The sequence below is a fragment of the Ischnura elegans genome, chromosome 9, assembly GCF_921293095.1.
Source record: "Ischnura elegans chromosome 9, ioIscEleg1.1, whole genome shotgun sequence".
In the NCBI taxonomy this organism is placed as follows: domain Eukaryota; kingdom Metazoa; phylum Arthropoda; class Insecta; order Odonata; family Coenagrionidae; genus Ischnura; species Ischnura elegans.
The window spans coordinates 103056221-103073856 of record NC_060254.1 but is presented as its reverse complement, the minus strand read 5'-3'; the positions used below and the strand labels follow the sequence as shown (position 1 = coordinate 103073856).

General features: G+C 39.5%; 1 protein-coding gene across 2 annotated transcripts in view; it reads left to right on the top strand.

Annotated features, from left to right (window-relative positions):
* The window catches only part of LOC124165430 (prostaglandin E2 receptor EP4 subtype), a 79952-nt gene that overhangs the window by 25647 nt on the left and 36669 nt on the right, over positions 1-17636 (top strand). The gene's annotated exons all lie outside the window — the stretch shown is intronic.

Here is a 17636-nt window from a genome sequence, read left to right as displayed (position 1 = left end):
GCGACCAGGGGCGTAGCCAGGGGGAGGTTCCGGGGGGCCCGGTCCCCCCACCCCCCGAAATATGAAAACAAAATTATTTTCCTTAATTAAAAAAAAATATTGAATAATCATGAATTCACAAAATGTGTCTTTAAAAAATGAAGTTTTTTCGATTATGAAATGTGTAAAAACTAGTTTAAAACCCATTACTTAGTGCTCTGTTTTTAAAAACAATTTCCCCCCTGGTGTTGGTCCCCAACGAAAGCATTGGCTACGCCACTTGCAGCGACTCATTACAATTATGAGCCATCTGTTGCCACCGCTGATAGTCCTAGGTTATAACGACATCTTAAAATCAATCTCTTGTGCAGCCTATTTCTTTTATCTTCCTCTCGTGATCGCATGTACCGAAATGTGATGGTAAGTGAAGTACACCGTTCATGTCATATAATTTGTAGGGAAACCTTGAGGAACAAGAGGAAAAAAAACACTGTTAGTCAAATGTCATCAAGGCTGATGGGGAAGTGGGAAGCGGAGTGGATCATTTTGGGAGGGGGATAAAATGAGTCGGCAGCTTGAGCGCGTGGTATCGAAAGGAGTGGAAAGGGGAGTTAAGTGCGATAAGAACACGGCTGGATTTGAGGTCAACGGACGGATCGTCGGGAGTATGAACGTGCTGACCGCCGCAAGGCCCTCTGTTCATCCTGTCTAAAGCCTGAATCCACGAATATTTCTCAATAGGATTCCCAAGTCGGCGAGACATCATTTGGCCCCGAAATTGGCCCTTCATCTCGCTCTCACCGAAAATTAATCTGAGAAACGGTCATTTTTCTCGCCATCGATGGAGCTGCCCCTCCTAAGGGATGAAAAAAATCATCGTTTACTTCAGGCTTAAGCCTGAATCACGCCATCATTTGTTTCGTCCCTCTTAGTGATCCCTCGAATGATCATTTTTCTGAATCACACGGTCCCTCCCGCTGTCACTTTACGCACCATTTCCGATATTACCTACGCTCGTTGCCATAGGACCCGCACAACGAAAATATCTAGCCTGAATTTGATATCATTTAAAATTGGAATTGCCGGTGTGGATGATTTACATCGGCGTAGACTGCTTTTAAATTAAAAAAAAACATGATAGGATAAAAACAATTTTGATAATCAAATGTATTTCCTGTACAAGACTTGACTTGACTTTAGTTTATTTAACCTGGGTTGGGTGAGGCCAGGTGGCCCCATCTTCCCCCAACCCAGGGGGGTCTGTACAGAGTTTCATATCATGACATAGGGGTGGCTCGCAGGCCGGTAAAATATCGGACTCTCAACAACAATTTAGGTTTCATTTCTGGATCATCCGGCGATTAGGAGTCAAGCCTTTCGGGCGAAGTGGTGTTGCCGTCTTCGGAAAGCCCCAGTTTTGGCCATATGCAAATAGAGGGCATTAGTGAATGAATAAATAAATATTTAAAAAAATAAATATTTAAATAAATAAATCAATATTTATAAATACAATATCGGAATAGAGAAAATATAATTCAAGAATAATAAAAATAACAATGCAAATACAAAGTAAACCATGTATTTAAGGAAGAATGGAGAATTGTTTTAGAAAAAATTGTAGAAATGATAACTGTTAACAATGAAAGTACAAAAATAAATTATCAAATCAATCGTCAAATAACAAATTTAAAAAATATGCAACAAGAATAATATTCGCAATGTAAAATCTCGGTTAAGCTGAATGATTTATTCATGGCAAACGTCATACTTGTAAAAAGATGTAGAATAACATAGTAAGTTTTTATTGTAAGTATTAGCGGAATTGAGTGGAGAGCTGCCTCGAACCGTGTATTTATTCATTCAAGTAAATTTTATCAGAATTAAAATTTTTCGTAGTCAATAGTAGGTGGAGCTATAGCTGTGAGGGACGGAAAAATGATCGTGTAATTTAGGTTTAGGGAGATTGAAATATGCATATTGTGGCCATGGAGCCACTGTTGAGGGTTTCCATGGGACGAGAAAGTAGCCAAACATGCTGCGAAGAGACGAAGCTGGCCAACTTCCCGTGGGCTTTCAGTAGATGTAGAAATGTAATGAATGTACACGTCAAATTTTAGCTTCCGGTGTTTACATTCGTAGTTCTATTCCATTACTTCGCTGTTCACAGCCCTAGCGAAAGGTACAGCAAAAATCGCTCATGTTTATATTTTCTGTGGTCATGCCGATTTTAGTATATGTCCAACCTCGTTGCTTCTAACATACGTCGACCAGTATCCTTGGTTCGGAAGGGCTTTTCGTTTCCAGCAAGTCACCCGACAGTCGATGCTTTGAGCCTCACGTAGTCTGCCACGGAGTCGGGGAATGACAACTTTCTCTCCTGCCCCGGCTGTCAGCCTGAGTTCTCTCGGGGTCCTTGGGTTATGTGTACTTGGCGGTCAGCAAATGTCGTGCGTGAGTATTAAAAATGGTAACTAGGAGACTCATTCAATCGAGACTCGGTCATCTGGTCGTATTTGGGGGGAAAAATCTCGTAAGATAAACCTCACCTGATGCCTGATGAAGACAATCGTCGAAGGACAAGTGGAAGGCAAGAATGGAAAAGGAAGACCCAGAACAAAATATATGGAACAAGTAAAGAGAGATGTGAAAGAGAAGAAATACGTAGGTGTGAAAAGATTAGCTGATAGGAGAACTGAGTGGAGAGCTGCGTCAAACCAATCCTAGGATTGTTGACCAGTGATGATGATGATGATGATGAAACCTCACCACTCATTTCTTTATTCGAACGACTAAAAATCTTCTCCAAGGAAGGAGACCTTTTCAGCTGGCGTATCATTAGGCGGCCATTCAAAGTTGTACAGGAATAGGCTAATTAATAGGTTTCGTATGTAAGAACTCTGAGAAACCTTAGGTAAATATAAGATCAGAGAGCTTGCACGATACCTTAAAATTGCATTCCTGAAAAAAAAGCGTACGGAATATGCCTTTTGTTTTCTTTATCGCTAGTTCCAGCCAAATCCTGTCTCCAGTTAATTTCAATAGAGGCTGTTTAATTTTAATTGTTCGCAATTAAGTCACAGTATTGCTTATGGGTAATTAAGGGGAGGGGATATGATCGGGTAGAAGGCCAGATTGTGGGAATCAGTAGGTTGCGTTTGCAGACGGATCTTGATAAACAAAATGGGTGGCTATTAGTGGATTGTCAGTGGGTAGGAAAAATTTATTGAAAACGGGTAAATTTGATTTCATTTCCGGGTATTTGAATGCTTTTGAGGTCTTTACGTAAATCCATTATTCGTGCGAGCCGAGGCGCGTCTATAAATTTTTTTGTGATTGAATATTCTGCATGTGTGATTTCACAGCCGTCAGCCATACTGATGAAGCGTACCTACATTAATAATTTTGATCATGGTTCTGTAGAGCGTGAGATAGGTTTTAAGCGTGAGTTTCTCTTGAAAATGGATTATGTAGATATTTTGGGCATTTTTTGCATATATTAGATAGGAATTGGATTTTATATATTTTTTACTATGTCTAATCTTGCAACCACCAATAAATAAATAAATGAAAGTCATTTAACCAGCAATGATTGTGTTAAATGTATGTCAGCGGAGGTGTATCGATGAGGCTGTAATAATGGCTTTAAGCTTATAAAATGAAGATAATTACCCAAGAAACTATGTATGTATTTGTTAATTATATATTGGTAATGTAATCACCATTACTGGTAACAATCATAAGAAAGGTTTCTACATCTACATTTACATAATACCCCGCAAGCCGCCTAAAAGGCGTGTGGCAGACGATGTTAGGACACCAGCCATTTACAGCTAAAAAATGAAGTGCTCTAACGAAGTTGGGACTAGCGTTTGGCGCAGCTCTCCACTCAATTCTCCTATCAACAAATCTTTTCACACCTTCGTATTTCTTCTCTTTCACATCTTTCGTTACTTGTTTCATATACTTATGTTTTCCATTCCTGCCATCTACTTGTCACTCGACGATTTCCTTCATAAGGCCATCATGTCTCAAAATATGGCCTATAAGGTTGTTTCGCATTCTTATCAAGGTATTCATGAGGCTTTTCTTCTGTCATATTCTTCTTAGGGTTTCGTAATTACTCACTCGGTGGATCCATTTGATCCTCATCATTTATCTGTATCACCAAAGTACCTCCAAAGTATTAAAAGGCCTCTATCCTTGATTTCTCCGCGGCTGTCGTTGTCCATGCCTCACTTCCGGTGAAGTAATAATATTTTAAGTATGATGTTGTAATTCTTTATTTAAATTGGTACTTCGTAAGATAAGTGCTTTGTTAGTTTTAAATTCAAAATTTCGTTTGTCACCCTATCCGAACATTCGATCCTCAGCAATCACTTCGTGGATCAGATTTCGAAGCCTTCTTTTCCTCTCTAATCATTTTTTCGAATGGTCCATGTTTCTGATCTGTGCCAATCTGATCGCAAATGTTTTCACGTGCTGTTTCCTCATCTCCAGTCTTATTCTCGTGTAGCAGAGCAGTGGCTCATTGGTCATGGAGGCCGTCTTAGCTCGATCTATGCGACGCATGTTCTCTGCTGCCCCGCATCCATCCCAGATATTAGTGCTCCTTGGGGAGATGCTGAATTTCACTTGTTCCATTCTCTCCTTTGAGACGAACATTCACCACTGCTTTCTCTGTTCCGTATTCAAGTATTTTGTTTCGTTCATAATATTTTGAATGTCATGTATCGGCTCTTTCCTCCCATCTATCTCTTGGGAAACATAAAATTGGCATTAAAAATAAGAATAAGTACCGATGTAATGCAGTATTAAGTCACAGTTTCCTCACCTATTAACGAAGAGATCATTTTAGGGGTCAATTAGTTATTTTTACCGTGCAAAACTTTGAGAACATTTCACTGTCATGCCATGGAGTATCTGACAACTTTGGAAGAATTATTGGCTTGTACATCCCCAAAGCTTGAGGGCAAGCTCAGATAACAGTGCGGTGGCGATGGACCGATGATAAGGAAAGTCAAATACCCGATTTCGAACTGAAAGCGATTGTTTCTCAGCAATTTCTCCATGATCCCTAAAAATAACTTGCTTTACGTTTTATCTCCGGGTCGCAATCGAAAATAATTACTTGAAGTTAAGGATGCAATAAACTCCGAATTTCCTTAGATATAAATAATCAATTTATGGAAACGATTTTAAAAAGAGAAATTTCGAAATTGTTCATAAATCTGTAGTGCGAAATAATTAATTTTGTAATTTTCCACAAAACTTCATAATTCCGACCCTGATCTTGATAATGACTATCTAGTATTTGTAACCCAGGGTCGAAATAATAAAGCTAATGTGAAACATTACACAATGAGATGTTTTGCACTATAGATTTGTGATTCCACCAATTTAAGCCTGAACACTTGATATATTGTTCGTAATCCCTCATAGTCGATAACTAATCAAATGCATCAACTGCAACAGAGTCAACATGAGATGACGAAAAATGGCCACCAAGCGATTTGAAATGAGCTATAGTAACTTATGGACTTAGGTAAGTAGTATAGCCTTTCAGAACTCAACGATTACCCCTTCAACAACAGCAGTCTCTTTAGATCCGTATAGCCACAGAAGTTTTTGCCTCGGATTTCGAAATGTAGGCTGCAGCTTCGTCAATGGAACCAGCTGTTTGCAATTCTAAAATGCGCTTCCTCCGTCATTGGAAAAGAAAATCAGTGCTTGTGCAAACAGAGGAATGAAACGCGGATATAAGGGATAGTATATTTATCTTTAACACAACCTCGTTGAGGGAGAGAATGGCAAATGCGTGGAAACGAATTAGATTGTGATACACTGTTGGTTTAGCAGGGTAAGAGTATCTTCAAAGGATAAAATGTGCATAACAGTGGGGTGGTTGGTAAAAACTCGTTCACAGTTCACTCGACTTGACTTTCAGACTTTCATTACCCGGAGTAATGAATATAAAATTCAAGTTCACAGTTTAGATCGTGCAACAATGATGAACTTTTTTTAAAGGACATGTAATACTTTATAGTAGTCAGAATGCACTATGACATCATTGTTGCACGGAGCCGCAGATACATTTCGAAATCCGAGGCAAAAACTTCTGTGGCTAAACGGATCTAAGGAGACTGTTGTTGTTGGAGGGGTAATCGTTGATCTCTGAAAGGCTACACTACTCACCTAAGTCCATAAGTTACTATATATCTCATTTCAAATCGCTTGGTGGCCATTTGTCGTCATCTCATGTTGACTCTGGTGCAGTTGATGCATTTGATTAGTTATCAACTACGATTTTCATTGCTATCATCCGCAAGTTTGTTATCTTTAGCTTGAGTCAACTAGGGTTGGATTACGAAGCCGAATAATTAGTCGAGTCGTAAAGCATAGCACGTTTGAACACAGGTACTCACACGTTTATTCAATAACCGTTCGGAAATATAAGTCAATAAGTGTTTTAATTCTTTATATATTTCGTCTCCGTTTGACTGTATACTGGTTGATGACAAAATAATCAACCAAAATACAAACACTGAGCGGTCTACCAGAACCGTTCGAGAAAGGAAGCATTCTAAGTCAATTTTTAATGGCGAATTTGTCTGTGGAAAGTCAAATTAAACCACTCTAAACCTCGTATTCGTTTTTCATGTGCTGCTATGGACATGTTTTGATGGAGAAGCAGCATGTTTTCTTAAATTACTGTTATTATGATGTGAAATTGACTCCTGATCGCGGCAGCAAGTAACGACAAACATAGCTATTAATCAATTATAATCCGTTCCTCCAAATATCTATGTCACTGACCTTTCGTGTGAGCTCAATACTGCTTCGAAGCTGGAGTGGCTTCGAAGAGACAGAAAATTACATTCAAAGGGTAGGCCGAGCAATAGAATATTCGTTAAAATTGGATGCATGCTTATAGTTGCTTGAAGTATCCCTAGTTCGTTACTCACTAAATGTACGAAAACCAAAGGAATCAAGACACGCGCCGCTAGAGCATTTCGAAGTCTTATATAAGTATGTAAATTATAAACTATTTTCGTGCAATGTGACTGTGTATTAGCTGACAAATCGTGCTGACTTACGTGCAATCATTTAAATAGCTAGGAAAATATTAATATGGTATTAATTCATGTATTGATTGATTCGTTTGCTCCCCAAACGAACGGGACCACTCCATGTGCACGGTGATTGTCATTGAATCCTGCCTTACCTATTTGCTTATGCTGTGAATGGTGATTCTGTGCATGCTTTCATGGCCCTGGCCTTGGAATATAAAGAGAGAATGCCCTCGCAATTTGAAGAGATAAAGATAGATTCCAAAAGTAATAGATGTGCCGATTTATATTAGGGAGGCGTAACGGCTACCATGGTGACGATGCTCGTTAAAAATTATCCCGGCTCAGCGCCAGTATCCTTTCACTGCGTGGCTCCTTGAACCATCGCCCTTGACAACTCTGTGTGAGTTTACGACGGCGGATGTCAGTAAAGCTGTCATCGTGTCGTTGGTGCATGTACAGTTAGACCTTACGAGGTTGAAAAACGCTCTCGCTCCATTGCGATGGCTTCCAGATATCCATTTTCGTGTCATCGCGTCGTTGTGGCGTTCTTTAACATTCCGCGAACCCAGGAGGCTGCAGAAAAAAACTATTTTGCGTGTGGTGATGGAAAAATCAGCAACTCTTGCTAAGGCAACGCTATCTTTTACGCTATCCACTGGCGATTAGTACGTACATCCGACTACTTGATATATTATAGAGTAGTTAAGCTGGTGATTAGTGTTTACCAAAATGGATGCATTGTTGTATAGAATACTGCATCAGTACAGTCATAAATATTTCGGAGCCAAGGTCTCACTTTCGTATGATATAATGTATTTCAAAAACCTATCAACCGCATGCATTTTACCGAAGCTACTGTGCATCAAGAATTTACTCCTAGTCAGGGGCGGATCTGTAGGGGCTTTAGCCCCCCACCCCCTTGAGTATCCAATTTACACTAGATAGATTGGTAATTTTGTCCGAACCCCCTCTGCTACTGTGAGGTTACCCCCCAATTAGCCCCCCCCCCTCTGTCCCTATCTTATATCCGCCGCTGCTCCTAGTTTTTTTTGTACTTAAACATATTCCTTATCCTTATCAACGGATTATTAACCTTAATATGTGAATCTTTAGATAGACTATTATAAATATAAGAAACCTCATTATTTTCTGTAGCATCAAGCTCGCTAAATAAAAAAATCATTCAATTTAGACATGCGTTTAAAATTCAGGATTTTCAGGGTATTTTACATTGCCACGAAAGACCAATTATTATTGACCTTTCAGTTTAGTAAAAATATTTATTCGTAGATATCTGCGAAATCGTTTACCTTCTCACGTGAGGAAAGAAAACGCTTGCTGCTTGTGAATCCCTATTGAAGCCATTTGTTTATGAAAGCGGTCATTTTAACGGTTCATGTCACTACTGAACTTGAAGATATTAAATCGAAAAATACGGTGATGGCACGGATTAAGACAGTGGGAAAATATATTGAAAAAAAAATGATTTGTAAATGATGACTCCCTTTATTTCAGGTAATGAAAGTACCGACATTGTTCAATGTCATCATTTACTATTGTGTTTTAGGGATTTTAGGGTTCTCCTTCAGTTAGCAGCCACGGGGCTAGTTTGTAGCAACTCGCCACTCTTCCCTGATCTCCCCCATCCTCTTCAGCAGGCAATAATAACCTTGGATTGGATTGTCCATGTTTCACTTCCATGTAAAGTCACGCTCCAAACATGTGTCTTCATTAGTCCTTTCCTCATATTTCTATAAGTAAATAGATTTTTCTTTCCGTAAAAAGGCTCTCTTTTCCTGAATAATTATGCAACATATTTTTCCTTTACATTTTATTTTTAGGGTACAGCCATTCAGGGGCGCAGCTAGGAATTAAGGCTGGGAGGGGTTTTAGGCGCAACTAATACTGGGGTGCTTAGGGGGTATGGCATACCCTCCAGGGTAATTGGGAGGTGCGTAGGCCCTCCTCAGAAAAATTTTAGGATAAATAGTGAGTTTTACGGCTTTCTCAGGGTTATTTTATAAATCCTTACACTACTATATAAGTAATATTAATGCAATTAAGTAAAATGGATTAAATTAAAGATTTCTCTGAGCTCTGGGGGGGGGGGTTATCCCCTATAACCCCCCCTCGCTGCGGAACTGCAGCCATTTCATTTAGGAAGAACTGTGAAAGCGGGATGCAAAGAAAAAAGATGTGATGAATGGCATTGAGGAGCACGCTATGCGTTGAAAGATTCGGGTTCAATTTTTTTTTAACGGGTCCTCTGCTGATGCCAGGGCGAAGTTCAGACTAATCCAAGCTGGTGAATGAGGAGGAACCCTCCACTGCGACGATGAACCGTTTAATTCATCGCAACTCATTCTTTCGCATCTCAAGGACTTCGTTCCCCCCATTCCCTCGCCATCCGTCCTGATGGCGTCTCGCTGGGTGGCATTCGTATCTTGTGGTCGTGGTTTTCTCTCTCAATACTGACCAGAGGAAACTTTGCTATCTTTGCCATCAACCCTTTCGTTTTCGATCGCTCCTTAGGGACGTCTTGGGATTGCTTCGAGATTTCTTTTGCGACTGTAACTGACAGCTATTCACCCCACTGAAATTTAAGTTCTTCCCGCAGCCCCTGGAGAAAGAATAGTCATCCCTATTCTTTCTCCAGGGGCTGCGGTATTGGTAGAATTTCTATTCGGAAGTTCTAGATGTTTTCCTTGAATACCAGCTTCGAAAAAAAATCCTCCGTCTTTAATTCTTGAAAGAAATTATTGCAATTTCCAGGTTTAATTATCAGAATAAAATAGTTTCATTTTTTCTGGTCTCTGCTTCATAACGTTCGTCTTTTTAATGTACTTATCGTTCTTTTGTTTTGAATGAAATTCATTATTATTTTAAGGTATTCTGTCGATTAATGAAGGGTAGCATAAAGCATTTATGGAGTATTCCGGAAGTGTCCCCTCCGTGCATGGACATCCCTCTTTAATTCACAGTAAGGTCAACTCCCTTTCATTCTATCTTAAAGTCCTATTCTCCTCCTTGTTTACCTAAAATTATACCCTTTAACACTGTTTCAACATCTTCTGTCTCCACCGTATCTCATCTAGAAGCTGCCTCTCGTCACCCACCATGTCCAGAACTTCAGGATGTGATATTTGCCATGGCAGAAGAAGTGTCCGTGAATGGTCGTGGTCCTCCTACAACTTAGGTCCTCTAGATCAGTGGCGCAGCGCGGGGGGTGGGTTAGAGGGATAACCGCCAAGTCTCCCCCCCCCAAGAGCTCAAATAAATTTTTAAGTTAAATCCATTTTACTTAATTAGATAAATATTACTTATAGAATAGTGTAAAGATTTAAAAAAAATATCCCTCAGAAAGTCGTATTACTCACCATTTTGAACCATTTATCCAAAAAATTCGGGGGGAGAGCCCCCGCACCTTCTGCTTACTCTGGTGGGTATTCCATTCCCTCCAGACCCACAGTATTAGTCGCGCCTAACCCCTTCCCCCCCAGCCTCAATTCCTAACTGCATCGATGGTTGACATTGAATTAATATCTCAGATCCAAACGGATATTGTGAAGTAGCCTTTACTTTATTGTATTATAGGTACTTTGTTTATTCGGGCAGTTTCTGTTATTTGCTTATGCTATTGTATAAAATATGTATACACTAGTGTTACTCGCCTGAAGATCGATATAGGTAGAATTCCTATGCGGAAGTTGTTACATAATGTTTTACAGGGTGGAGAAAAATTATGTCAGACGAGCAATTTTAAACGCCCACAATCGGAGGGGCTTAGAGGGCGCGTCACTGCCGCTATGCCATTCATTTTTGGTTAATTATTTCTCGTTTAAAACTTGTGCTGTCTTACTTAATATTCTCAGGAGGTATTGAGTAGCCCGCTGTCAACTAATTATTAACTCTGAAATCTGAAAATTTTGCCCTAGTATTTTCCTAGATGTATTTTTTTATTTGAAGTACAGGTCAATGTCGGCAATAATTAGAGAGAATTGTTTTAGGCTTAATCTGGTAGAATTCTTATTAAATTAAAAGTTAATGGCAATATTCCACAAATATTTGAATTTCACTTCGTTAACGGTTTCAATATATTTTTTATCGAAACCGAGACGTATCACCTGAACATGATACATAATCTATTGGCACCGGTTTTCACACTAGAGTGCCCGGCTGTGTCAATTTGACCCACAAGAGAATATTTATGTTGATTATTTTGAAAGGAAGAACAATTTTAGACGCAGATTTCGTGACTTTTGATTATTTAGTTTGGTTTACCACTGTGCTAAAATTTAGGCCTGATATTATTATTTTTTTCTATTTTCTCTCATCACTTATACCTGCCATGCCCGGATGGCTCATTTTGACCTAGACTATCCAATCCATTTGAAGCCTTTCTACTGTTCCTTTGTATTCAATGAAACGGTGTGTTTTATGCTGATTTTTGTCAAAATGTTTCTGTAATTTTTTTTAACCTGATACGATTGAAATTTATTGTAATTCTCAAACCCATCCGAAGATAAGTGATAGGTATTCACAAATTTATGGAAGCTAGTTACCCATAGCACCATAGAAATTGGTGAACAACTACAATTTTAATATTTTTCGTCTAATTAAATTATCTACTACCCTCCAAAATGCTTTATAAACAACGTTAATAAATAAACTGGGAAGGAATCAAATATTATGAGTTAAATATGCAAACAGGGTCATATTGGGTCAAATTGACCCACTAGGGGCATAATAGGGCGTAAGGATAGGTTGGGCATGCTAGTGTTAACGCGAAATTAATGTTTTTTGTTTACTTATTTGACAATGATAAACCCTGTGTCAGTGCTATGAAAATTTCGAGATGATGAAGTAAAGCTCTGTTCACAACAATTGACAAATTGACAAATTACTTAACTAGGCGTAACAAGGAATTGAACAATTGAAAAGAGCGACTACTAGCTCAAAAAAACATTAAGTGGAGTAATTCGACTGCAAATGGTCATTTTTTTTATATCAAATATCTCATCGAAGTAGGCAGTGGAAACGAAAGAAATAATATCCATCACCAGCCATATTGAAAGTGTTTTAAAAACTCTTTGCCAAGGATTAATTTGATAAGTAATTTTAGTATCCATAAATTTTTTGTTGCAAATATTACCATTTTTTTGTTATTTTGAACTTATTTTGATACTTTATCGTAATGAACACTTTTCTGTACATTAACATGTCTTGATGGTTAGATACTTTTTTGTATCTGCCATCTGTATCTGTATATGCTGCCATATGTATCGGATAACAATCCCACGAAAAAAGTGCTTTTTTGGGGTTCCAAATTTCATTCCAATACACCTAATACTTATTGTATTCTGTGAATTATGTAAATGAATGGAATATATTCATATTATATTATTTCATTATATTTTATGAACTATTCAAAGTTCTCACGAATCGATTTCACGAACGATGCGCGGGTTGAGTTTGTATTGGAAGAATATTTCCCCCGTGAGCCGACGTTTGTATGAAATGTCACGTTCTTCTCACACCCAGTTCCGTTGTCCCAATTTTCGTCGTGTCACATGACCTGGTCGACCTATTTCTTCCTCATCGCCAAATTGAAATCAAAAATAGCTCTCTCTTTCGACAAAAGTTTGCCTTTTTTCGCACAAGAATTCCCGCTTACGTCCAAAATAAACCTGCCATGAATTAGATTAATTTTTTAGGAAGGAACGAGTACGGAAGTCAACATCTTCATAAATATGACACCGCGATCTAATTCCTCGGCAGACATCACCTCCACGCGTAATCAAGGGGCGGAAGCCATAATACGTTCAGGGTACAGCCGACAACGTCACCCTCCGTAATGACGGTCAAATGGGGACGATGAGTTTTTGGGTCAAATGGAGAGGGAACAAAACCACGCATGGGAAATGGCCGATGGTGGAGATGATTGGCGATTGAGACATAGGAATTAAACTGGGTGGTGAAAATGTAAGGGAGAGTTTGATAATTTGCGCAGAGAAATTCTGCTAATGCTGAATCTTAGGTGAGAAACATATGGTTTTACATGAATCGCTAGCTGCAGGAAAGCATTACGTCCAAGTTGGGCGATTTTCCTTTTTTTCTTTAAGTTGTTGCTCGGTTTACAGTTCCTTATATCAAAGTAAACATGTCATTCTGATAACACCGAGCGGACATTTAGTCCTTTAGTTGTAAACGTTGAGTCTTGCACCTCGCAACAACTTAACACCTTGCGTGCCATGGACGTAATATTACGACTTTCCATTTAATTGGCTTTGTATGCGTGAAGCCGTAATATTTCGCCCGTGGTACTTTTCCAGTTTACTGCTTAGGGGTTCTGTTTTTTCAAAAATCAACTGCTCAATGTAAAAAGAGTTCACTTGATGTCTTGAGGACGAAAAGTCCTCTGTAGCTACCGTCATTCTCATCTTAGGCCACTTAGTGTGAAAATTCTTTGGGCCAATGGACCGTTCGTTGAGGGTGCAGTGACCCTTTTTGTCATCCAGGATTTATAATGCTTTGCTTGGAACAATGCTTTTTTATGATTTCCATGCTTTAAATAGTTCAAATTGAGCGTAATAAAAAATTATTATGCATGTTATGGCGGTACATCATATGTTGCAACTTTTTTATTTTTCAAAAACAGTAGGTTTTCATTGTTAAATTATATATTTAAAAATTAGCAATAAATGTTATTCAACTCATTCATAAAGAAGAGCAAAGTCTATTTTTATTGAAATGCACATCAATATAAATATATTTTTGATGCTAATGTTTTAAAAAATGTACAAATATAGTAAAAATGGCTGGATTTTTCAGTGAGGCTTTAAATTTGGCAGCCGGCACTCAAAGTGTTGAAGAAAAAAAGAGAAAAATCGTCCAACTTGGACGTAATGCCTTTCTGCAGTTAGCGATTCACGTGCTTTAATTACAGTAGCCATGGGAAATATCACAGCAACTGCCCTAACAAACAATCTATAATTTAATAAAATAAATACCGCTATCAAATATTTAGTGGGGTGTGCGATTGCATTCAATATCAAATGTTAACAATTAATATAGAGGACCTAAGTTGTATAAGGACCAACGGTGGTGTCACCGGCATTGGTTAAAAATGGCATAATAGTCGTCTGTATTATTGCATATGATATCTATTTTATTTCGGGCTATCGATTTCACCTTTCCATTTAGTGTTTTATAACGTTAAATTAAATACAAAATTCGACACCAATAAAATTCATGTTCGTCAAATCGTGGACACCTCCACTACAAAAGGGCTCGACAATCGCCCACCGAATCAAATCCGCTCATCTAGGAGCCGAACATTACGAATACGCTAAGCTGGTAAAAGCGCTCATCTCCGAAGCTAGGAGAATTGAAGATGAGCGTTTATGCTCCGGACAGTGGTGGTGCGTGCGTATACGCATGTTAGCAAGTGCACACCCAAAGATGAATGAATTATAAAAGAAAACTATTCCTTTGCAACGAGAAGGATAAAAATCCTGTCTGCAAATGCAAGAAACATGAAGCTCCGAACGCTACAGCTATCTACTGTAGCGTTCGGAGCTACAGATAATACACATTTTCGAATTCATCGCTCTACAAGTGTGTGATCCCGTGGCATCGCGCCGGGCGCATTTTCGGTCTATGCGATCGCTTGAGGGTTCTCTGGCGGGACGAAGTAAGGGACGGGGTATGTACAGTTCAAATGGGTGATGGGAGCAGACTCAAAACGATGCGAGTGCGCACGCGCATATTTTTGGTGAGTGACTCGCAGGTAGTGTAGTGGTGCAGCCGCCACCTACACTACCTGCGCCCAGGATCCTAGTCCGTCTACAGAGTCATCTGTATGGCCGTTTTCTACACTATTTCTCCATAGGGTATAAGAAAAGAAGAATGAATTTCACCTACCGTCACTTGTAAAGGTGTGTTTAGAATAATTATTTTCATGCATGCTAATATTATTTCTGTTCATGCAATTTTAAGGGTAGAATATACCAGTGATATGTTTTGCTTGCTATGTATTCTATTACGACGAAATATGATGCTCATGGATTAGTATTAACATAATATAATTAAATCATCCTATATCTGCTCTAATGCACACCCTAGATAAATTACCACCAGCCGCCACTGGCTTCGGATACTGCCAGCTGAGCGTATTCGTATTGTTGGCCTAGTAGATGAGCGGATTTGATTCGATGGACAATAGGGTAGTTTCCTTCATCAAAGAAAACGAAAGGCATTGATTGCGATTCGTTACCCACCATTAATGTAGTTGATGCGTAGTTTTCCGCGGCGTTGTCTAGATGATGTCTCCATGCTTCTGGGTTTAACCGCGTGGATTTTCTTTGCGACGACAGTTTCTCCGGTATTCCAACCGGCGTCTTCAGGCCGATGTCGGGATTCAATTTTTGGTGACTTATATAGTGCATTCATGGCGCCAATTTTTTTTTCATGCTGGATGCTGATTGGTCCACCTTCTTTTTTCTCGTATGACCCTCTTCCACGAGCTGTGGAGTGGGTAGCCGTCTTCTCTATTCATGTTTTCAGGTGTCTTGAATATTTCTATAGCCTCCTTTATTAGCCTGGGAAAATATCTGTTTTCTTTTGCAACAACTGTTGCTTCGTCAAACAGTATCTGGTGTCCGGGTTCACTCCGAGCATGCTCCGCAATGGCGGAGAGCTGAAATTGCTTATTTCTTGTGGCTCTTCTGTGTTCCTGGATGCGCACTTTCATTGATCTACACCTCTCTCGTATGTAGTCTTTGCCACATGAACATGGCACCTTATAGACACCTTCTTGAATGTCGTGCGGCAAACCGTCTTTTGGACCCGGTAGGACATTCAAGGACACTTGTGAGATTCACTTGATTCACTTGTGTCACCAAGACTGGAGATGTCCTACCGGGTCCAAAAGACGGTTTAGACGAATGGCAATTGTCAATTTTAGCACCATTTGAAAAAGGCCAGATTGGCGCCCATGCGATGCCACTCCACGTGACGTCACAGGGACCTAGTTTCTATACGAGTAGATAGGAGTTTTACATCATCTGAGATTACCAATGCATGCATGAGGCACAGGGTTCAGGGAAACATGTCTTAATAATCACCTATTAAAACTGCCTATGGTCGGAAGGTTTCCTTCGTTTGATAAGGTATTAATAATCCTTATTTAAGCCAAGCGCTACCTGCTAGCAGTGTACTCTGCTACCTGCTTGTAGCCTATCATCGTATCAGCGCTCAAAGCCTCGCCCCAGGGTCACCTCACTTGCGGAAGCGGGAACCAGAACGACGTCACACGGGCTTTTCCCAGCATTCATTAGCCGTCGCGTTTTCGCGCTCTTGAAAATTTTCATTTTTCATTTAATCGCGAAAAATAGATATCGTCATTTAAAAATCTAAAAGCGTGAAATACGTACTCCAGGAGTAATAATCTTTCGATTCAGGTAATAAAAAATAATAGGAAACCATCCTATTGCTGGGCGCTTTTGCAGTGAAAGTATCGTCGTGTTACTTCGGTTTATTTCGTTGGCATCGCAACCTCGCCCTCAAAGGGGCGTTGCCCTCGGCATCCCATCTAGTAAGGCTCACTACGTCGTTCCCTGGTGGAGGAAACCCTGGCAGATTGTTTGCGTAGTGCCTGGGAGTACTGAGGGAAAGACGAGATGGTCTTTGAGATTTGGGCAACTGGGTCATCCTCGTACATTTCGCCCTCATTTCACCGTTCGTCTCGCCCTCCGAACTGCAGACAGCTGCTTGTCACGCGCCCGTCAAGAGCATGGGGAGTGTGTAGTGGCAATCGGATTGGGATGATAAGGAGGGAGAGCCTTGACATGGGTTCGTTAGGGTGGGAGTGCGATACTAACAAGGCCGCACACAGGAGGGATGTATGGTGGGAGTTGCACCATTCAGATTGGAATTGGGGAGGATGGATATAAAATAATTGTGGCGAGGTTGAAAAGTGCACAAAAGAAAAAAATCAGTATTACCTATATTTACTTGTATTATATCACCCGCACACTAACACGCAAACTGCAATAATGGGCGCGTGACAGGGTTCGATGACAAATATTTATACGTAATATTTATATTCAATGGTTTCCGGCTCAACTTAGTGGAAGCTGAAGTTCACAAATGACAAAACGACTTCGTTTTCTTCCACAGATTTATTTTCTTGGTGCATGTTTCAACCTCAAGAGGCCATTTTCATGTACAAAAATATTTTGGCATGTCTTGTAAATATAATTACACGGAGTAAAAATTTGCAATACATGGCAAAAAAGTTTTGTAAGTACTTGAAAATAACCTCTTGAGGTTGAAACATATCGTACCAAGGAAATAAATCCGTGGAGGAAAGCGAAGTCGTTTTGTCATTTGCGTAATATTTGTTTTTAAATACAAAAATCGAAGAGGGGAATAAAGAGTAGTAATATTAAGCTATTCACTTTGTTGTTATTGGATATTGCTGCCAGTTTAAACGCTGATTTCTTTATATTTAAAATTGTAATATAGAAATGTATATGCACATAATTTCAACTTTTTTACCTATTCATCTCTTAGTGATTCAAACTG